The sequence below is a fragment of the Mirounga leonina genome, unplaced genomic scaffold (genome assembly GCF_011800145.1).
Source record: "Mirounga leonina isolate KUSES-001 unplaced genomic scaffold, KU_Mleo_1.0 Mir_101595, whole genome shotgun sequence".
In the NCBI taxonomy this organism is placed as follows: Eukaryota; Metazoa; Chordata; class Mammalia; order Carnivora; family Phocidae; genus Mirounga; species Mirounga leonina.
The window spans coordinates 2,538,617-2,562,197 of NW_023270158.1; the positions used below are offsets into that span (position 1 = coordinate 2,538,617).

At 40.3% G+C, this 23,581-nt stretch overlaps 1 long non-coding RNA gene across 1 annotated transcript in view; it reads right to left on the reverse strand.

The window, feature by feature from the left end:
• The window catches only part of LOC118007086, a 72,602-nt gene extending 61,884 nt beyond the window's left edge, over positions 1 to 10,718 (reverse strand). Inside the window, exon 1 of the long non-coding RNA XR_004678267.1 lies at positions 8,638 to 10,718. This is a non-coding gene — a long non-coding RNA (uncharacterized LOC118007086). The remainder of the gene's footprint in view (positions 1 to 8,637) is intronic.
• Between the last annotated feature and the right edge of the window lie 12,863 nt (positions 10,719 to 23,581).

The following is a 23,581-nucleotide window of genomic DNA, read 5'->3' on the forward strand; positions in this document are numbered from 1 at the left end:
CATTGCCTGTCTGAACTAGGAGCTCTTTGCAGCCGTACATTTTGTTTGGAGCAAAATATCTTTTACTGAGCATTCACGGAATCATGATCTCATTTTCCAAAGTGTTATCTCTGAAAACATAATCAGCTGCAAGAAATTTATCTCTTTACATAAATTAATTTTGCAGACAATTTTTCGTGCACACCCCCCCCCCCCCGAAGGCTAACACTAAATGAGACACACTTGTGCTTGCAACTACAATTTATCTTGGTTAGTGGGCATTTTTGCTCTCTGGGAGAGAATTTTAATCTTCTGTAGGAGCAAAGCAACTTGGGAGTGAGGAGGTATGTCAAACTGTCAACAAAGAAAAGAAATGAAAAGAACCAAAGAAACCAATTTACACTAGTTCAAGGATTAAGGGACTATGAGAAGCACTGGAGGAAGTTGCCATCTGCAGGAAATGTTTGGGGCTCTACCTCTGTGATTAACTCTGTATGAGCCCCTGACCTATAATCCCCTTGCCCTCCTATTTATCAAGTTCTTTGTTCATTGTTCTAATTGATATCTCCCTAAAGAAATCAGAAATTTCATCAAAAAAAAAAATTTACTAGGAAGATCCTGAAACCAGGTTGTTAAATTCAGAAATGCTCCCCTGCCCATTGGTAAATAACTGCTACCCCAGGCCTGTTTAGTCCTCCCTCCCACACTGACTGAACCACCCAGGGCTGGAGAGCCCCAAGTGGGTGTTGCCTAGGCACTTGGTACCCAGTGGCCTTCCAGCCAGCCCACCACAATTCCCATATACCAGTGCCCATCTTTATGTGTCCTCCCAGACAGAGAAGGCCCAGTCCTCCGCTGGGAAGATGCCACTCCATTCAGCAGTGTTGGCACCCAGTGGACAAATGCCCAATGCCCATCTGGTCCCTGAGGCTGTGGCCCATCATCATAGGCTCATACTCCTTTGGAGTTGCCAGTGCCACCTAATAAAACAGCAAGGTACCAAAAAGGTTATTTGATCTTTTGAACACCACCTCAGATTGAAACTATGCTCACTATTGTCTTTTCTTAAAACTGTTTTTTATTAAATATAAAACCATTCTGTCTGTTTTCCTCAAGAAAACACACTTCCTCATTCCCTCATCTCAAGATGAGAAGTCCACATGAACTTTCTGAAATGGCTGATTTCACAGAAACATCTGAAATTGCTTTCAGTCTCCCTGAAGTTCTTCCCTATGCTTGATTTCAAATAAGATGAACTTGGGCATGTGCCCCCATCAAAAAGAAAAAAATGCATATTACAATTTTGGTTGCTAATTATACCACAATAAAGCTGAAATTTAAAAATATATATATATATATATATATACACACAAACACACATTCACAGTGAGGGAAAAATGTGCATGAGCAATTTGGTTCTAGGAGTTCTCTTTATCCCTCCTCCACCCCGCCCATGTTGCATTGGCTGCAACGCCGTGAAGAAAAAGTCCATTTCATTATATATATTATTAGAGGTAAGAAGAATGGCATGAACAATAAGCCGTCAAATATTTGATTAGGACCAAGCTAGTTTTATTAAAGATAATATGCCACAAAGATTTAAGTAATTATATGTTTATGTGATCCTTTCGCCTCTCTCCACAATTCTCTCTGGCTGGGTACTATTGGCTGTTGTAGACTATGGCTAAATATTATAATCTTTTTCCACCCTATTTTTCCCTTAAACTGTCTAATTTTTAATGTCTGGTTTCATAGAATGTAAGGTATTTCAAGAACATATGTTATATTATGGCAGAAACACCATTATTTGGGTTTATTTCTAACCTGTTATTTTGTGCTTTCTATTCTATGCTATTTCTACACTTTCTTAAATTGTAATATTTGTCTGAAGAATAAAACAAAATTTATTCACACTGGATTTGGTCCAAACAATATTTCTCTACCTTCAAAATAGCTTTGCATCTAAGGGAAAGTCAAGAATAGGTACTGGGTTGTACACTTAGTCAAGTATTTGAGAGACTGGCAATCTGGAAAATTTATTGAACCATCACATTAATCTGGTACAACTATAACTTCAGTTCTTCTGGTTATATTAACTCTATATATAATGTACTTAAAAATGTAGCTTTTTGTAGGCGCCTGGCTGGCTCAGTTGGTGGAGCATGTGACTCTTGATGTCAGGGTTGTGAATACGAGCCCCACATTGGTACAGCGATTACTTAAAAGTAAAATCTTAAATGGGCGGCAGGGGGGGCACCTGGTGGCTCAGTCAGTTAAGCATCTGCCTTCGGCTCAGGTCATGATCTCAGGGTCCTGGGCTTGAGTCCTGCATCAGGCTCCTTGCTCAGCAGGGAGTCTGCTTCTCCCTCTGCCTGCCTCTCCCCCTGCTTGTGTTCTCTCTCTCTTTTTCTCTCTTTCTCTCTCTCTCACTTTCTCTCCCCACCCCTGTCAAATAAATAAATAAAATCTTAAAAAAAAATCTTAAGTGGGGTGCCCGGGTGGCTCAGTTGGTTGGGTGTCTGTCTCTTGGTTTCAGCTCAGGTCATGATCTCAGGGTCATGGGATAGAGCCCAGCATCGGGCTCCTTGCTCAGCTGGGAGTCTCCTTGAGATGGTCTCTCCCTCTCCCTCTGCCCCTCCCCCCTCTCTAAAATAAATAAATCTTTAAAAGCAAATAAATAAAATCTTTTTAAAATGTAGCTTTTTGACACTCAAATATTAGTGTAACTATCTTTGAAAAATAACACAAACTTTATTGCTGAGCAGTTTTTATATAGTACAACCGCCAAACTATTGTTTCTCCTGAACAGTAAGTTTGCAGTGACTTCTATTTGTTCCTCATCTACAATTAATAGGCAAAACAGTATCTCAGAAATGGAGTGCCTTGTTGTATGCATTGCCCAGACATTTATTAAGTTCCTGGCATTGTATTCACACATGGCATAGAGATCAAGAAAACTAAAAAGACTCTGTCCTCAAGAAGACAGATAGGTAATAATAACATAAGCAGAAATATTAATGACTCAAAGAAAACACCAACCCCTCTATACAATGAACTACAAACTATTTTGCTGCAATATTATTCCTATCCAAATATGTGTGTGTGTGTGTGTGTATGTGTGTATAAATAAAGGGAACTGAATTTGGGGAACATTTTACTGCCTTTGCATAAGATTTTAAGTTATGTGGTTTCAGAGAACAGTGACAAACTCAACTGATGTTCAAACACTTGGGATTCTTTTTCCTTCTCTAAAAATATCAATAATATTTTTAATAGCTAATATTATGTGACAGGTATGATGCTAAAAATTTGTTGTTTCATTTAATCCTCACATAATTCTATGCTTAGATATTTTTCCCTTTACACAATAAGGAAAGAGAATTCAAAAGGTTAACTAACTTGTCCAATCACTATGGTGCTTTAGGTTTGTCTGATTCTAACTATTCTACTATGTTGGCTTGTGCCTTCTTCCTATTTAGACGTTAGATACAAATGCCAAAAGGAACAAAGGTTGAAATTTGACCCTGATTAGGATACCAGAAAAAAAGACTCAGCCTTGTTCTCAAAATGAAGATTTCCTTGCAAATAAAAACTCTCATTCACTCAACAAATATCCACTAAATATCCGTTTCGTGCCAGACCTTATTCTAGGAGCTGATTATTAAATTAAAATTGAGGAGCTCCTGGGTGACTCCGTCGGGTAAGCGTCTGCCTTCAGCTCAGGTCATGATCTCAGGGTCCTGGGATAGAGCCCAGCATGCCTCTCCCCCTGCTTGTGCTTTCACTCACTCTCTCTCCTGCTCTCTATCAAACAAATAAATAAAATCTTTAAAAAAAATAAAATTGAGATGGATGCTACTCATTGGGTAACTTACCACTATATTAAGGTGGACAAAATAGAGGAAAAAAATGTAATTTAGAATATTCTCCTTAAGTATAGCAGGGAACTCAGCTTGAATCTAGATTTTTGTTCACCACAGAAATCAGGTTAACTTAGGAGCTTGGACAGTGGAATAGAAAATCCTTGAGCATTTATGGAAGCATAATTTTCAAAGAAACTCAGTCTAAAGGAAGAGAATCATAAAGAATTATTTGGGCACCAGAAGAGTGGACAAGGTCAAAGAAAGAGACAGGTCTTCAGATTGTCTGGATTGATGATACAGTCCCAGAACCAGGGGTCTGAAGCAAAAAAAAGCCAGCAAAACCCGAAAGAACTGAACCACCAGGTGTCGACTGTGGCAGTTCCATTCATGGGCAACAGAACCCACTGCCCATGGCTCTTGCAGCAAAGGGACACTGTGCCTTGCAAGCAGACATCAGTGCCCTCTGCATGGGACTTGTGCAGCTTCAGGACAAACATCAGCTCTGGTCTCATCTCTGGAAACCAACAACAGAGAACCAGCTGCCATCTTGGGCATTAGCAGTGTAAAGAGACTTTCTTATAAAGGTCTGGAGCAGGGGAGGAGATAAATATGGGTGCCACACAGGGCACCTTGCTGGCTCAGTCAGTAGAGCATGCAACTCTTGATCTCAGGGTCATGAGTTCGAGCCGCATGTTGGGCGTAGAGATTACTTTTAAATAAATAAATAAATAAATAAATAAATAAATAAATAAATAAATAAATAAATAAATAAATAACATGGGTGCCACAGGGCAGCCAACGGAATTAGTTTTTGGAGTCTTCATGAGATACCCCTTTTGAGACTCCCAAGACCATCTGAAAGGAATCTGAGAGACCAGAGTTCCAACAGAGTGCTGGAGGTAGAAGCAGAGCCTGGGACTATAAATGTGTGCTCATTTTCTGCCACTTTGTATTAAGTAGGTTTGTAATGTTACAGTGTGAAAAGATTAATGAAGTCCAACTTTATGTGTGAAATGCGAATAATTCATCCACGATTTTAATTCAAGAATCTCATAATTCCAAAGCTGCATGACCAAGTGAAGTTCATATTGAGTTGATCCTATTTTCACATGGCACAGCCACGTTAGCTATTAAACAGAAATAATGTTCCTATTAGAATATTCATGGATTTCGAATTATATAAGGTGTGTAAGTTTTGTCACTGTTGCTCTGACCTAGTCAAACTCCAGGCTGGTGTGGCTGGGATGCTTGGGTTATATAAACAGCAGAGATAAAGAAGCTGGTGTGTCATACAGCCATTCTAATCAACGAAAAAAGCACTTTTTCCTTTCATTCCAATAAATTAATACCTCCTTTCTTACAACATGGCATTTTCTCAGAAGACTCCTGAAAATGAATTAAGTAGGAGGTGCATTTTTAAGCTAGCTCCTGCAGAGACTTATCACCTAAGTAACCATCATACTGATGTGGCTGTAATACTTTTATTTTTCAATTCACTCATGATTACATCAATCTATTTTTCATCTATGGACTTAATTCTGTCTGCCCACTCAGAAGTCACCCATGGCCATAAGCAGTTCATGAGCCTTTTGTAAAGACAGTCTTCTGAAATAAAGAGACTGTGTTTGCTATAATAGATTTTTGTTTTTGTTTTTATGGCAAAGGTAAATGTAGTTGCCGAGATAAGCAGACTCTTACAGCAAGTTCTGTTTTGTTTTGTTTTTTTAAGGCTTTGAAATTAGTAATCACAGAGTATAAAAAGTTAGAACTGTGCTGTCCACTATGGTAGCCATTAACCACATAAGGCTATTAAGCACTTTAAATGGGGCTAGTCTGGGTTGAGATGTGCTTTAAATGTAAAACATAAACTGGATTTCAAAGATTTAATATAAGAAAAATGTAAAATGTCTTATTAGTAATATTTTATGTTCATTAAACGGTGATATAATCATTTGGATATATTGGGCTAAATAAAATATAGTACTAAATTTTATTTCACCTGTTTCTTTTTACTTTTTTTAATGGGACTAATAGAAAATGTAAAAAATACATATGTAACTCACATTATATTTCTCTTCGACAGCACTGAGCTAGATGCTACCATTATTCCTCCATCACCATATTCTTCCTCCACCTTTATATAGAGAGCATGCCGGGGCTGGAGAATTTAGCACTTTTCCATCACTGGAGATCCAGATATGTCCAGAATGTTTCTGAATATTCTCAGGGAATGTTTATATGTCCTGCCTGTCACTCTGAACTGCCTTCATACTTCTACCTCCTCAGAACACAATATCTGGGGCACCTGGGTGGCTCGGGTTGTGCTCCTGGGGTCCTGGGATCAAGCCCCGCATTGGACTCCCGGCTCAGTGTGGGTCTGCTTCTCCCTCTCCTTCTACTCCTCCCCCCGACTCATGCTCTCTCTCTCAAGTAAATAAATAAAATCTTAAAAAAAAAAAAAAAAAGAACCTAACATCTTTTCCCATCTCCCCTCATCCCTAGTTTCAGCCCCCTAAGGACTCACGTTTCACAAAAAATTCTTTCAGACCAAAAAAAAAAATTGCTTTTCATGGACACATGCCTTTCCTTAATGAGACAGACTTCTAAGGGGTAATCTAGTTCCCTATTTTCTCAACCTCTCTCACCAGACCCACCTCTAGGTCTTTGATTTGCATAACCAAAAAGCCCCTCAAAATGTCTTCCTAAACAAGAGTAGTCTTTCCCCAAGACAAATTCTGCACCCCACACCACAGAATATGAAAAAGGCTGCCTCCCAATGCTAAACCAGTTCCCATTATTCCTTGCATCTCCCACTACACAGACTTGATAACACCTCACTGGGCAGGGTCTGCAGCCAGAGAGCTGCGTTGTAGGAGCTATGTGTTTACCATGATTGTTGAATGGCATCTGCTCATTCAAGCCTCTTTGTTTACTTAACTGCACTCATCCTCAAGCTCCACTCTGCAACATCTGTGTATTTTTGAATTGCTGGTTGTGAACTGTTAGCTTTGATTAGATACCTGTGCATTTAGCCCTTTCTGCAGGCTAACCATTGTGCTGGGTCAGAGGGATGCTGGGAACCTGGGGATAGGCTTTGTCCCTGTCTCTCACCCTGGGTACTTCTGCCCAACTGAGCTTTCACTGAGCCTCACAGAGTATGCATGCACCTGGGGTAGGGAATGGATGGCTCTTGAGGGAAAAAACACAGAACTCCCTCAGCTGGTACCTAAGTAGAGGGAAGTGTCTCCAAGCTGGTGGGTCAGTGATGTGGATGGTGGAGCCCCACATTGCCCTGTGGTTAAAAGGAGAAGAGAACCAGGACTGTGCTGGGCTTCAATGATGATTTTTTAAGAATTTGAGAACACATTTTAATGTACATTTTTTTCGCTAATTTTTAAATTTTTTCAACTAATTTAAACATTTTCCTCAGAGAAATGGCTGTAGGAGGTCTGAAACAGGAAAGGGACAACACATGTTAAATCAGAAAGTAGGGAAGTTTTCAAAGTTTAATAGGTGGGGTCTACAGGACACAGAAGTTAGCTCCTACTGTCCAAAGTCATAACATTTTGAAAATTAAGAATAATGGACTCTGGTTCTACTCAAGATGTAGTAAGGACACTCCATGCCATCTCTCCCTTTGATTTTAACAACAACAAAAAAACCCTAGACATGATATATAAAGCAACTACCAGAGGCTCTGGTAGCAAGATGGATATATTAGCTTGCTTATGCTGCTGAAACAAATTATCACAAATCTAGTGGTTCAAAATAAAATACATTATTGTATAGTCTTAGAGGTCAGAAATCTAAAATGGGTCTGCAAGGCTGTGTTCCTTCTGGAAGCTCTAGAGGAGAATCTATTTCCTTCCCTTTCCAGTTTCTAGATGCTGCCCAAACTCCCTGGCTCAGGGTCCCTTCTTCACATCAGTCTGACTTTTGCTTCTGTCATCACATCTCCTCTGACTCGCACTCTTCCTACCTCCCTCTTACAAGGGCCCTGGTGATCACATTAGACCCACCCAGATAATCCAGGATAATCTCTCCCATCACAAGATCATTCACTTAATCGAGTTTGCAAAATCCTTTTTGCCACGTGAGGTAACATATTCACAGGTTCCAGGTCTTTGAACATGGACATGGGGGACGGGGGCATTAGTCCACCTACTACAGTGGATAAAGAGCAAGGGGGCTGGGTAAGGAACCCAGGTCTTAAGGGACGACGTGCAAGTGAGTTCTCAGGTTTTTTTCTTTTTTTCTCCTTCTGTACATCCCAGCTCAAGCTCTGAGGCAGCCCGCAACCAGGACTGAGAGAGGGCACTGATGGAGGGTGCTCTGAGAAAAGCCTGCTCTCTCCAGCCATGGGGGAGGGGCACGGGGGTCCTCGGGACGAGCACTTAGGACTTTGCGTACTCTGTGTCAGGCGAAAACCAGCGATGAAGCAGCATCAGGAAATCTCCACATCTCTGAACAGAAATGCTTTTTCTCGGAGTCCAGAATCAAATCAAACAGAAATACAGTAGTCCTCCTTACTCGTGGCGCATACGTGCCAAGAGCCCCCGCCCCGCAGGGGTGCCTGAAACCATGGACAGTGCCCAACCCTGTATATACTATGTTTTGTCCTATACATCCATAGGATAGAGTTTAATTTATCAATCAGGCCCAGTAAGATATGAACAGTAATAACTGATAACAAATAATAAATAATAACGAATAAAATCGAACAACTGTAACAATGTACTATAACAAAAGCTACGTGAATGCGGCCTCTCTCTCAAAACGTCCTTACTGTACTCACCCTTCCGCTTCTTGCGATGAGATAGGAGGAGGGGACCGACACTGCGCCTGCGTCACGAAGCCTGCATCACGAAAGGCAGTGGGGTGAGTGACGCAGGCGTAGGCGCCGTGACGCAGCGTCCGGCTGTAAGAACGCTCCGAGGATGCGTCAGAAGGAGGAGCATCTGCTTGCGGAAGGCGTGGTGGGCAGTCGCTGAGTGACAGCGCGGAGAGCGGAACTGCGGTGACGGAGGACGACTGTGCCCGCCGGGAACACCGCGGAGTCCTATAACCAGGATCTTAGAGGACCCACGGAAATTGCTAGGATGTCGGGGGTGGATAAAACTTGAGTTCTAAGAAGGCACTTGGGAAATTAAAAACAAGAAAGAAAGAGACTCTTCAGGCTGAAAATAAGGATCAATCAGGGAAAATGCAGAAGAAAAGAATATGACTCATGAATTTCAGATACGGGCAGAAAATGAATATTTAACAAGTATAGAGAAGATAAAATAGAGTTAGACAGTTGCTGGATGAAATGCTAAAAACAGAACACCGAGTCGGCTAAAACCTCTTTTTTAGAATTTTTCAATAAAAACTTTCAAGTAACCAACAACTGCACAATTTCAGGTTCCTTTCACAGAGTCGTAAATCAAGCCAGAGGAAATTCCAAAAAACATTTAAACCAATTATCTGTTCCAGGAAGGAACAATGCTTAACTGACTCAAAAGAAAAATTCTAAAGGCTTTTTGGAAAAGTTTTGAGGAACTCCTACCACCTCCTCAGTTTCCCTTTCTGATGCTCAGCTCATCTCAAAGATGCCAGGTGTGGCCCCGTGACACCCAGGAGACCAGAGAGAAAGGGGCACAGACCCCAGCCAATGTCACTGCCTGGACAGCCCTAAATTCTCCCAGTGATTTCTGCTTATTCCCACAGTTGCCCTTCTGTGTCCAGGCTGTGATGTTCAGCTATACCATCTCTGATCCGTCCCAAGTGTCCCTAGATGCATGGTCCCTTCACCACCACTTGCCACAAGGAACCAACTCATCTCGAGCATTTTGTGTTTTAATATAACGTTTTCAAGGTTGAATAGCTTGCAGGGAGAGGTCATACATAAGAGTGCCAGGACCTCTCCCATCTCCTTACTCTCTTCCTCTCTCTCCTGTGTGCCCATGGGATTGTCTCCTCTTCATCTTAAATGGATGATCTCTCCATTCCCCGGCTCCAAATTTCAATTTATTCATATAGAAGTCTTTTTCTCTCTCTCTCTCTCTTGCACAGTTATCAAGAATGTCTCAAAAAAAAAAAGTCTCAGCAACTACCACAAGCGAGCAAGACTGCCCAACAACTGTAGTGCTCTTGTGAAGAACTTTGATGCCTAACGTTCTCTCTCTGTCCATCGATGTAAGCAAGATCATTTCTGAACTTAGCGTAAATGTCTCTTACTACTGTTCTCACAATCCTTCACTGAAATTCCTGAGAGAGAGTAAGTTATGTAAAGCAACACCTGGTTTCTACATACTGAAGTCCAGTTTCTACTGCTGATATGCTTTATGTCTTCTTCAGCTTTCTATTACTTTTCTTGCCTATGCCTCAGGTGGGGATCCTCCAGAAGCAAGCACTGAGACAGGGATTTGAATGGGAGTAGCTAATTTGGGAGGTGATCCTAGGAAGGTCTGGTAGGGGAGTGGGAAGACGAAAGAGAAAAGGGAAGGAAGCCAATATAGAATGCATTCATGAGCAGCTCATTACTATGAGCAAAAGGGGCTTAATCCTACTGAGGATCTCAGGGAGATAATATTGAACAGGCGTCTCAAGAGATGGGGAAGCCGAGACATTTATCCATCAACCCTATTCATCACTGGTTGAGGGTAGCTCCCAGGGGCCTTGGGTCCCTGCCACTTCTGGCCTGCCCTGCACAGGGCTAAAGCACAAACCCACTCCTACTAAGAAGCCATTGGCACTGGTGGGTATTGGAATGGCAAGTACCTGGGGGTGTAGGTGGGTGCACTAACGTCATCTGCTATGACGAATAGCCTAGACCTCTTAGGCCTACACTGTTCTGTACTAGCCCCTGGTGGCGCTATTCCTATATAATATCCAACTGGCATAAGACAACTAACTTCCTCTCAAATTACCCAACATGGTTGTCATGGCTTCTTCTGTTCTCTGGGAACAGTTTCAGAAGGATCCTTATAACCTAGTGAACATAAAGAGAGAAGGCAAAGAGTAAACATGTCAGTGAAATGCATATTTGTCCCTATTTGCTGACATGGTAGATGACTTTTAGTGCCAACGCTTCTTCCCACCATTTTGACAGCTTACTTATTTCAATGAACTGTATCACTTTCAGTCTGGGCTAACAAACAAATTCCCATTGATCAGCAGAAGTAAAGGAAAAATCCATTATCGGGAAAGGAAATGTCTGTGAAAGTGATATTGGATTCAGATACCTTGGCTTCGGGCAAAATGAGAGTCTCCAGTAATGCAGTATGATCTTTTTTGTCACAAAATTTTGGTCTCAAAACATGATTTACTCCTATTTAAGTGTATATGAATGTTAGATCCTGAAATAATGATTTCCTCCAAGTAAAACTAAGTGTGCAAATGTCTTTTTCAACTGGAGCCTGAAATAGTAGTATTTGTCTTTTTTGCTCTGCCATCTCCCATTCTTTTGGCAATCCTCTTTAACATTCCCACCCTGTCCTTATATTTCCGTAGACAGCAATGGTCTACACTGGAGTGGGGGATGCTTAGGAGATATGGATGGGGAAACTTTGTGGCCTCACCCAGATCTTCCTGTCATGTTCCTAATTTATATTTCCCTTTCGTCTCACCTCTCAAAATTCCTATTCCACCCTGATCTCATGTATATAATGAACTAATTTAGCTAAAAAGAGCTCAGTGCTTTATAATTCCCCCAAAATACTTTGTATTTTAGAAAGCAATGTGTTATTAATGGTGTGATCTTAGGTGATGTGTTGGAAAAGTTGTGGGATTATTTTTTTGTAGGAAGGCCTTTAGTGACATTTCTTAAATCCCTCCAATTGGGTTACCCCCTTTTCCATCTTGTGATATCAGTCCTAGAGAGATTCCAATAAAAATATTGTAAGACAACTGAATAAATTATCCATGTGAAGAAGGAATAGGTTAGAATGAAAATGTACACTTCTCTGCAGGATGAAGTGAAAATGTACGCTCCTCTCCCTTTTAAGTTTGATTTCTATGGAGTTCTATTTGTTTATCCCATGGTGGTCCCACAGAAAAGCAGAGAGAGGAGAACTCCTGAAGAGTAATTGAATAGTAATGGTGTGTACAGATGAGTCTCTGATAGAAAATAAAAGTTTGGGGGTGCCTGGGTGGCTCAGTTGGTTAAGCGACTGCCTTTGGCTCAGGTCATGATCCTGGAGTCCCGGGATCGAGTCCCGCATCGGGCTCCCTGCTCAGCGGGGGGTCTGCTTCTCCCTCTGACCCTCTTCCCTCTCGTGCTCTCTGTTTCTCATTCTCTCTCTCTCAAATAAATAAATAAATCTTTAAAAAAAAGAGAAAAGTTTGGGGAGCAGAATTCAACCTCAAAAAATAATTTTCCAGCGACTATCCAATCCAACATATACCACTTACAGCACAGATTGTTGGTTAACCCCTAATGTCCATTTCTCCCTCTTATAACTTGTGATTTTCAGCTGGGCACATGATCACCAGGTAAAGTCTACATTTCCCAGACTCTTGTTCAGTTAGGCTGGCCATATGACTAAGTTCTAGCTAATGAGCTATAAATGTGATCTCATCGTGTGACCTTATCTGAAGATCTTTCTTAAGAGCAAGAGCTCAACTTTGCTCCTTCTTTCCCCCACCCTGCCTCCTGTCACCTCTCCCTTCATGCTGCTGCTAAACATGTTCATATGATGGCTCTAGTTGCATCTTGAGCTGTTAGGATAAGGGCCATACCCCTGGGAAAGCAGAGAGAAGAGCTGGAGGTAGCCAGGGCCCCTGAAGATTTTGTGCAACAGAACCACCACACAAGCCCTGGAAGGCCCACCTCCAGGGCTTCAAAGTGAGAAGCGCCAAGCTCTATTGGGAGCTTCTGTTACAGTCAAACTAATCCCAACTGATGCACAATTCTTTTTTTTTTTTTTAAGATTTAATTTTAAGTAATGTCTACACCCAACATGGGGCTCAGATTTACAACCCCCAAATGAAGAGTTGTATGCTCTACCGACTGAACCAGGCAGGCACCACGCCCCCGCCCGCAATCCTTTTTTTTTTTTTTTTGACTCAACTTCTCATAGGAAAGAATGACCTATGACTCCTGCAGACTCCTTCCCGGGTTGGAAAGCTAGTTTTATCACATTTGTCAACATCCTAGTGTTATACAGATGATTTTTTTAACACTCTCCTTTCTTGTTATTTCATTATGATCTTTGATGCCTAGATAATTGGAGCATCAGAGGAAAGTGACAAGAATAAAGCCAATGTAATAACTTGTCAGTTAAAAAACAATAATAAAGAATAATCAGAAGGATGAGTTTAATCCTGGCTTTATCTGCACATTATTAAGCAGAACTGTTTTGGAAGCTGGGGAAAATGAAAAGCCTAGCAGGCACTGAAAATATCTCTAATCCCCTGTACCCTATGAATGAACAACTGAATAAATCCCAAAGGTTTAATGACCTTAGTTTTCCAATATGAATTATAACTTTAAGGCTGAAATAAGACCCAAAGATTTTTTTTATGAAGCATTTTGCAGAAATCACCTTATAACAGTAACAGGCATGCATAGCTCCACAATCTAAAAGCTGATCATGCTATGTCGGGTCTTCCTAAACAGTTATATTTTGGAAGGTCAAGATATGACTTCAAATAATAACACATGCAAGATAATGGCACTCTTCTTCATTTGATGGAAATATTATTTCGGTATGAAAAGGTCAATTTAGAAAAATTAACCCCATAAACTTAACTAGTTGGACACTGGTTGTTCCCTAACAAGATGAATTAAAATAAATGTCTACTATTTTTTGTTGATACTGCTGATTGTGTTTCACACGTTGTTAAAAAATCTGATCCTCCTAGACCCTTGGTGATTTCCCCAAAACAGTGTTCACAATATTAGCTGCACATTAGAATCACTAAGGAGCTTTTTAAAAGGCCCAGGCCCAGGCCCAATCTCGGACCAATTGAGTAAGAACTTCTTGAGGGTTGGGCTGAAGCACTAGCATTTTCCATGTTACCCCAGGTGATTCTAATGTGTACCTCGGGTTGTACTCACTGCCACAAAGGAGCCCCATTCCACCTGTGTGACTAGACCCAACTCACATCTTGCTTAAATTAAAATATACTGAAAATTAATTCTGTCATCCCTTCCCCCAAACATACCACATTTAGACTTTCCCCTCACATTCTCATATCTGCTTCATTTTAGATATAGGTATCAAGAAAAATAATTTCCCCAAATAGTTACCTTCCACAGTTATGCAGTTTCTGGTTTGGCCTCTGTCTTCTCTAAATAAAACCAGATTCGTCTTTGCAAGAGAGAGGAGAGGTTAAAACACAGAGGAGCAGTTGACAGTTGAACCAGACTGGAGACGGAGAAAACTAATCAACACTCTTTCCTTCCCCTTCTCTCACCAGCAAGATTGATCTCCAAACATCCTCTGTTTCAGGTAAGGGTGCAAACCTGTTGGTGTTTCCAGAACCATCTCTGGGGAAGTCCAGGTAATAAATAGGAGCTACATCTGTCATCTTACTCCATTAGACCAAAATCTCACTAAAACATGAAAAAAAAATAATGTCAGTAACATTTTTGATCATTCTTACTCATTGGGAGTCTTACTATTTGAAAGTAGTCTTTTTCCTCTCTAACCATTGGGGTGGTGGTTGTGAGGGAAAAGGTGGTGGAGGATATTAGATATCCAAGCAGCTTCATTATTGACTGCTAAGTAATTCTGGATGAACATCTAATCCTGATTCACCCAGAAATTATGAAGATAATTTGATTCAAATCGCAAACCTGTCCCCCATATCTTTGCTACAGGATGAAATCAAAAGCTGGAAAGGAGCATCTGTAAAAGAGACAAGGGTGCATAACAAATTCGTAAGTTACCCATGAGGGACGCCTGGGTGGCTCAGTCGGTTAAGTGTCTGCCTTCAGTTCAGGTCATGATCCCAAGGTCCTGGGATCGAGTCCTGCATCAGGCTCCCTGCTCAGGGGGAAGCCTGCTTCTCCCTCTGCCTGCCTCTCCCGCGGCTTGTGCTCTCTGTCTGTCTCTCTCTGTCAAATAAATAAATAAAATCTTTAAAAGATGTGGGGCTCGATCCCAGGACCCTGGAATCATGACCTGAGCCGAAGGCAGACGCTTAACCATCTGAGTCACCCAGGCGCCCCTAAATAAAATCTTTAAAAAAAAAAGTTATACATGTCTGTTACATGTTACATATAAAATTGATTAGTCTAATTTTAATACTTTTCCTTGTCTTCAACCTAATCATGAATCAGAGGTTTTCAGTAATTCTCAGAGTAAGAAGAGTTTCCATATTCAAAATGACACACTTGAAATGTTGGAAATGTTTAGACTATTAGTGATTAGCTAAATGGGCACTATTTGTTCCTTAAATTACATAATAAAATGAATAGTACTTTCAGATATTCAAATAAAAGGCATAAAATACTAAACATAACAGCAGTCACCTTTTGATTATCTATACTCATGGAAAAGAAAAGGTGTTTTGAATAAATGGAAAGTTAGAGCATGTTTCTGGAATGGAAGACAAGTGTCAATTCTTCTAAAAATAATATATAAATGCCATCCAATCAGCATAAAAATGGGGATTTTTAATAGGTGAAATGATTTAAAAGTTCATAGAAGAATAAATGTAAGAAAATTAAGCCAAGGAAAAATTAAAGAAAAATAGTGAGGGGAGTAATTTATCTTTCCAGGTATTAAAACTTACTGTAAAACCTATTATATAGTATATGCAAAGAAAGAGACAAATAGATGGTAGAACAAAGAATGGAGAATTCAGAAATAGATTCAAGTAAATGTGGAAACCTAATATACAACAAGGGTAGTTGTTTCAATTTATTTTTGAGTAAGGTGCATTAATATAAATGGTTCTCCATCTGAGAAAAAAGTCATAGCTCTATTTCATACTATATATATTTTTTAAAGATTCCAGGTAAAGATTACAGATTTAAGAGTAAACATCAAACAATAAAAATATTGTAAGAAAAGTTAGGAGAGTAAATAGATAACTTTAGAATGTGTGCATCCTTCCTAAGAAGATACTAGTCCCAAGAAAAGCTACCATTACATCTCATCTGGATTACAGCAATGACCTCTTAACTAGCGTGCTTGCATCCATCCAAGTTCCTCTCTAATATATTCCCCAAGTAGGGTGATCTTTAGGTCTTTAGAAAACAAGAACTGGGGGCACCTGGCTGGCTCAGTCGGTAGAGCCTGCGACTGTTTATCTCAGGGTTGTGGGTTCGGGCCCTACGCTGGGCACAGAGATTACTTAAAAATAAAATATTTTAAAACAAAAAAACAAAACTGTACAGCTGGATATAGTTGGACTTCCTGTAGTTATGTCCTCCTTTTCACCCTTAAACATTGTTTGTGCCTTTCTCTCTCTCTCTTTTTTTCTTTCCTTGAATCAACTTTTTTTGTTGAATTTTAAAAATTGTATCTTTATTTTCTATTTCACGTATTTTTATTGTTGCTTTTTTATCCTTTTTAAAAAAAGGTTTTAGTGCTATATTTGGACACTTGGCTCATATTTTTTTAATTAATTATATTAAGCATTTTATTTTATTTTATTTTTATTTATTTATTTGACAGAGAGATAGACAGCGAGAGAGGGAACACAAGCAGGGGGAGTGGAAGAGGAAGAAGCAGGCTTCCCACGGAGCAGGGAGCCCGATGTGGGGCTTGATCCCAGGACCCTGGGATCATGACCTGAGCCGAAGGCAGACGCTTAACGACTGAGCCACCCAGGCGCCCCTTGGCTCATATTTTTAAGCTTCTCTTCTTTTCCCATGTAAACATTTAATACTATAAATTTCCCTTACAGTACCACTTAACCTGTTTTAATATGTAGTATTGTCATTAAGTTACATTTCCATCATGATTTTTTTTACTCATGATTATTTATTTAGACATGTTTTTGTTGATTTCCAAACACATGGCATTTTCAAGATAGTTCTTACTAAAGTGTTACATAAATACGAAAAGTACAGAAATCTCAAGTACACACCTCAATGAATTTCCACAAACTGAATTTACCCATATACTCATTCTCAGAACAAGATAATGCTTTTACTCCCGGATACCCCCAGTTTATTCACTCCAACTCATCACCGTCCTTGAAGGTAACTATTTTTACTTCTATTACCATCAAGCTGTTCTGTAGATTTTTGTATTTTATATAAGCAGAATCATAGAGCATGCTCTTTTGTATCTAGTATCTTTCATTCTTCCCCATAGTTGTAAGATTCATTCACTTTGTTGCATAGATAAATAACTCTTGATGAACATTTAGGCTGTTTTCAGTGTTTGATTCTGATGAATAGTGCTATAATTAACATGTGTAGGCATTTCTGTTGGGTATATACCTAGGAATGGAGCTGTGTATTATAACTATGCCTAGGTTCAACTTTACTACATACTATAATGCTACTAGAAACTAGATACTATTTTCCAATGCAATTGCACCAAGATACATGGACCACCAGTATAGAATAAAGTTTTTGGTACTCCACATCATTGCAAACACTAGTTTCTCTAGCACTAGGATTTGGAGAGTACAGAGTGGCTTCTTATTGTGTCTTAATGAGAACTAATGAGTTGAGCACCTTCTCCTATGTTTATTGGCAACTCAGAGATCATCTTTTATGAAGTACCTGTTCAAAGCTTTTGCCCATGTTTTAAAAATTGAGATGTCTGTATTTTTCTCACTGACCTGAAGGAGTTTTTAATAAAATGAGTATCAGTCCTTTGTTTAATATACGCATTGAAATTTTTTTCTCATATTATGTGCCTTGCCTTTTCACTCTCTTAATGTTATGTTTTCATGATCAAAAGTCTTTAGTGTTCATGAAGTCTAATTTGTGGTGTTTGCAATACAACTGACAAAAGATGGATGCTTAGGATACATAAAGAATTTTTACAAATCAAAAAGGAAGAAACAAGTGATTTAAACATGGGCAAAAGACATGAACAGTTACTTCCATTTTATACCTGTCAAACTGACAAAAATTGTTTGGTGAGACTATGAAGCCATAAAACTAATACACTGGCAGTGGAGGGTGAAAATTGGAACAACAGTTTTGTACTAAAATATGGTATTACCTTGTAAACTTGAAGATAATCCTCATCACCCAGGTTTTTTTCTCCCAGGTACCCATCCTAGAGAAATTCATACACATACATACCCAGAAATTCTATAGCAATATCATAAAAAGGTAGAAATAACTAATGTCCATTGATGGTAAAACAAATAAATTATAGCATATGCATATAATAGAACAATATACAGAGCAAAAATTAAAATAATAAACATCAACTTGGATGAATTTCAAAATTATAATGTTAAGGATAAAAATTGATTCTCAGAAGTCTACATGAAGTTTGAAACTACATAAATGTCAAAACCATACAAAGTTTGACAATATATTGTTTGGGAATACATATATATTCAGAAATACGATAATGAAATTATTATCACAGTTTACCCTTTATGGGAGGGAATATAATTGGGAAGGTGCCCACAGTGGTCTTGAGAGGTTTTGGTAGCATTCTTGCTCTTTTTTTTTTTTTTAAGATTTTGTTTATTTATTTGAGAGAGAGAATGAGAGAGAGAGAGCACAAGCTGGGGGGGGGGGCAAAGGGAGAGGGAGGAGCAGACTTCCCACTGAGCAGGAAGCCCAACTCAGGACTCCATCCCAGGACCCTGGGACCATGACCCAAGCTGAAGGCAGGTGCTTAACTGACTGAGCCACCCAGGCACTCAAGTATTCTAGTTCTTTTTGTTGTTGCTGTTCTTTTTTTAAAAAAAGATTTTATTTATTTATTTGATATATATAGAGAGAGCACACAAGTAGACGAGGCAGAGGGAGAAGCAGGCTCCCCGCTGAGCAGAGAGCCTGAAGCGGGGCTCCATCCCAGGACCCTGGGATCATGACTTGAGCTGGAGGCCGATGCTTAACCAACTGAGCTTAACCAACCAGGCTCCCCCAAGTATTCTAGTTCTTAAGCAACATCACAGATACACAGGAATTTCATTCATTACTATATTTGTATATTATATAAATGTTACATCTATTCTATGTAACACTATTTCATAATAAAAGGCTTGCTAATATTACGTAGGCATCAAAATGATATTTTTGGAAGAATGTGAAATATCATGAAAATTACCAAGATCTCTATATATGCTTTTGTATGCATGACATATCTCCGGAGTATATACAAGAATATGTTAACAATAGTTGTAATAGAAACTTAATCTGGAAAGGCTCCATTTGCCTCTCTAGACTCACTGTTCACCCTCCATCCTGCTCTATAGTTCAGACTCTATAAAGACTGAATCACTGGTTCCCTTGCTCTATAACTTCCAGGTGAGTTCAACCAATTGGAGGCACCAGGGAGAAAGGTGAGATTTAAGTATTTATTCTCCCAGCTCCCCCCACTGCCTGGTGGTTAGGATTGTCTATGTGTCCCTCTAAGAAAGGTCACAGCACCTGTTGCCTTGCCCTCTGTATTAGTCAGGGTTTTCCAATGTGTGTGTGTGTGTTAGAGAGAGAGAGAGAGAGAGACGGAGGGAGAGAGAGAGAGAGTGCACACTTCATTATAAGGAATTGGCTTATAATACTATGGAGAGTAAGTCCCATGATTTGCCAGATGAGTCAGCAAGCTGGAGATGCTGGAGACCCATAAAAGCTAATGTATAGTTCTAGTCCGAGTCTGAAGACCAGAGAACCAGGAGGGCTAATGAGGTAAGTTCCAGTACAAAAGCCAGTAGGCTCATGACCCAAGAAGAGCCAATGTTTTAGTCTGAAGTCGAGACCAGAAAAGACTGTTGTTACTTCACTGTACCTTGTTTTCCTTAACCCATACTATTGTAAAGAGTCCCTTAAGTAACCATTCTTCAGTTATCCTATTTGAGTATATCATTTGTTTCCTGCTAGGCCCCTGACTGATACACTTATTTTAAAATATTAGTAGCTATACTTAAAATTCCTAACACATAATAAATTTTGTGAGCTTATTGGGAAAGAGCATTTTCAAACACAATGCAATCCTGGGCCAGCTGAGTGCTTCAGAGGGCCTTTGACACACAGTCTCTCTCCCCCCCTTGACCTTCCAGTCTGAATTTCCAAGGGCAGAGGGGCCAGAGAAAACCTCAAAAGTAATACCTCAACAGCACTTACTGTCCATGGTATCTGGCCTGGGATCTTTGAACTATGCTTTGGCCTCATATCTCCTCCAGGACACAGCTTTCCACTGACAGGCAGTCCAACACAACATTTAAAATTCAAAATGTGAAACACAGAATAATGAAGCCATCTGGTCCATATTATGTTGTCCAACAATTATAAGTAATGTGAGCTATAAATACAACAAGCAAAAGGAAGCAAACAAGAGACCATTAATCAATACAGACAATGTGCACAAGATATGATGACTCAAGTGTATTTACACAAGCGCAGAAAATTCTTTTTCAGGAGAATCTTTACAAATGGTGGACTAAAGCAGTTCTAGATTGAAAAATATTACTTGCTAATGCCCTTCAGTCATAAAAGTTCTCTGAAGTAATAAATATCTGCATGGGAATTTCACATAGAAACCTTGATGTTGACATTTAGCAATTCACAGAGTTATATATGAAAGGCCAGGACCAGGACCAGTTTTGGTTAAAAATCCAGAATAATTTCATGAGAGTTACATCATAAGGACACCTTAGTGGAGAGGATTCTAAGAAACTAGTAACTCTCATCAGTAGCCCCACTTATAAAACCTGTAGGAGCTTGAGTAGAACCTAAACAACCAAAATGGTTTGGCTCTGGATCTATATAGCCAACAGTCTTGTCATCTCTCTATCCCATACTCACCTCAAACTCAATATATCTGAAATTAAACAAATGCTCCTCCCTTCCCAGTCTGGACCCTCTCTTATATCATAGGCTTCTAACATGAGCAACTGAATGGGTAATAATGTAATCTGCTGAGAGAGAAAACACATTTAAGCCCCATGCCTAGTTTCTTAGAAGAAGAGGGAGTGTGGTAGAATGATTTATTTATTCTCAGTTCTTCATTCCTTCCCCTTCTCTGCTAGGGCTTACTGTGGGCAGAGAATAAATCCCAGTCCTCAATGATTTAGCTAATGGAATTGAAGCTGAGGCTTTAACTGTGCTCACAGAGTTTGGTTTGACCTCTATCATACTTCTGCCATTGGCAATGAGAAGAACATGCCTTGAGTAGCCACTAGTGGTACATAGAGCAGACCAGAAACCAACCTGCAGCTAGAAGCCAAGCCCTGCAAAGCCACAACCACTTGCAGACCCATGAGTAAGAAATAAGTGCTTGCTTTTGTAAGCCACTGAGATGCTGGGGATGGGAGGGTGGTGTTAATTGTTACGTAGCATTATCACAGCAGAAACCTGACTAATACAGCCTTCTTCTCTGCTCTGGGAAAACAAAATAATAAATGTATACCATAGTTTATCTTTGGTAGTTTAGGTGCATACACACACACACACGCGCGCGCACACGTGCGTGCATGTCTGCGCATGTCTTTAATCCTATGCACATGTTTTTTAAACACTACCACCTAACATAATACAGTTACTCCACATACAACCAAGAATGGACTGAATCCCCACCCCCCCTTCCCCATTATGAGACAATTAAAAATTATAGCTAGTCTCCCTATCGAGCTGCCAAGTCAAGTTATCTCTTGGTGATGTCCATGACTTAGGCAAGATGAGATGTGGCATCTTGTGGTCTTGCAATCTGTGGCCTGAATGATACCTGATATACTACATGAGGAGAGAGAGACCAAAAATGTTTAATAAAAAGGCAAAAAGTAAAGCAACATTTCAAGCATGGACACAATCCTCCTGGACCATCTTTTGTAAATGTCCGCTTGTCGATTGGCTTCTCTGGCAATGACAAGAGGTCCTTGATTAACTGAGGCTGTGCCCACTGGATTTCCTTCACCCAGTGTCTTCCAAAGCCCCACCTGAGAAAGGTGCTAAGAGGATTCCCTTGCTGAGCACCGTACCATCTTAGCAGCCCACTTCCTAAGGGGGCATGGCAGACAGACCTTTGATATATCAGATCATTGGCCAGGCTGTATGCTTTCTTTCTTTTTTTTTTAAAGATTTTATTTATTTATTTGACAGAGAGAGACAGCTAGAGAGGGAATACAAGCAGGGGGAGCGGGAGAGGGAGAAGCAGGCTCCCCGCTGAGCAGGGAGCCTGATGCGGGGCTCGATCCCAGGACCCTGGGATCATGACCTGAGCCGAAGGCAGACGCTTAACGACTGAGCCACCCAGATGCCCCGGGCTGTATGCTTTCTTAATAAAGCTCTGCACCAGCCTTGTTCTCTTCTTTCAGCTGGATCATCTTGAACCAAAACTTAGCTCTCTCTCTCAGAGCACCTCAAGAAAGGCAAAAAAGCAGCTCACCCTGGGAAACATTCAGACATTTTACAGGTAGGTACACAGTCCCGGGAGGAAACGAATCACAGTCTGATCAACAGTTTTGCTGCCCTTTATTATAGAAAGGACGGGGGGCCCTGCCATCTACTACAACTCTATCAGTCCCACATTCTAGGGTCTGTTGCTTGCAAAATCCTTCTTCTAGGTTCAAATTTCTGACTTAGTTTAGGTTCTTTTGATTGCAAGCAAACAGAAACCAATGCTGGCAAAAAGCACAAAGTGAGGGCATGGGCTGTGGAAGAATTTGTGGGCAGGACACTGAGGAAGCTCACACACTCCAAGGAAACCTGAGCCACGCTATGGAAAGCAGAAACCAGGGCTCCAGCAACCAGAGTCCACGGACGTTTTGTCCAGACCTGTGCGACCAACAAGGTTACAGGGAGTGCCCAACCTAAATGTGTCTCCTTGAGCTAAAGGCACAGTCACTTTTGGGGCTGACGAAAGAATTCTAAAATGGATCGTGGTGATGCTTGCATGACATTGTGAATATACTAAAAACTAATGTCTGCTTTTTAAGTGGATAAATTTTACAGCATGCAAATTATATCTCAGTAAAGCTTTATGTGTGTGTGTGTATATATATATATATTTTTTTTAAGTCAGGAAGTCAAAGAGAAAAAAAATCCCACAGATTAAAAAGAGATAATCCACAAAGGAGGAAACCGGGATGGTCACCATCACCAGCAATCAGAGAAATGTCAAAACGACATTGAGATACCACTTTGCACTCAGCGGATGGGCAAAAATCAAAAAGGTGACTAATACTTGACAAGTACAATGGGAAGTGGCACACTCCTCACCTGCTGATGGAAATGTAGACAGGCTGCGATGGCCACTCTCCAGAAAAGCAACCTGGCCAGTTTTGGCTAAATTAAGTGTGCCTATTTCCTATGACCCAGCAATTCCACTCCTGGATATGTGTATTCCAGAAAAACATTCGGGTACATGTTCAGGGATATTCTACGCAGCCTTCTTTGTGGCAGCAAGAAGGTGGGTGCAACTCAAGAAATATGTAAGTAAATGGCATGGATGCAGACGAAAGACTACTACTCAGCAGCCCAAAGCAATGAACTAAATGTACATACAGCAGCGGGGATAGACTTCAAAAACATGGTGTTGAACAACCGCAGGAAAATATAGAGTAAGAATTGTGGGGCGCCTGGGTGGCTCAGTTGGTTAAGCAACTGCCTTCGGCTCAGGTCATGATCCTGGAGTCCCGGGATCGAGTCCCGCATCACACTCCCTGCT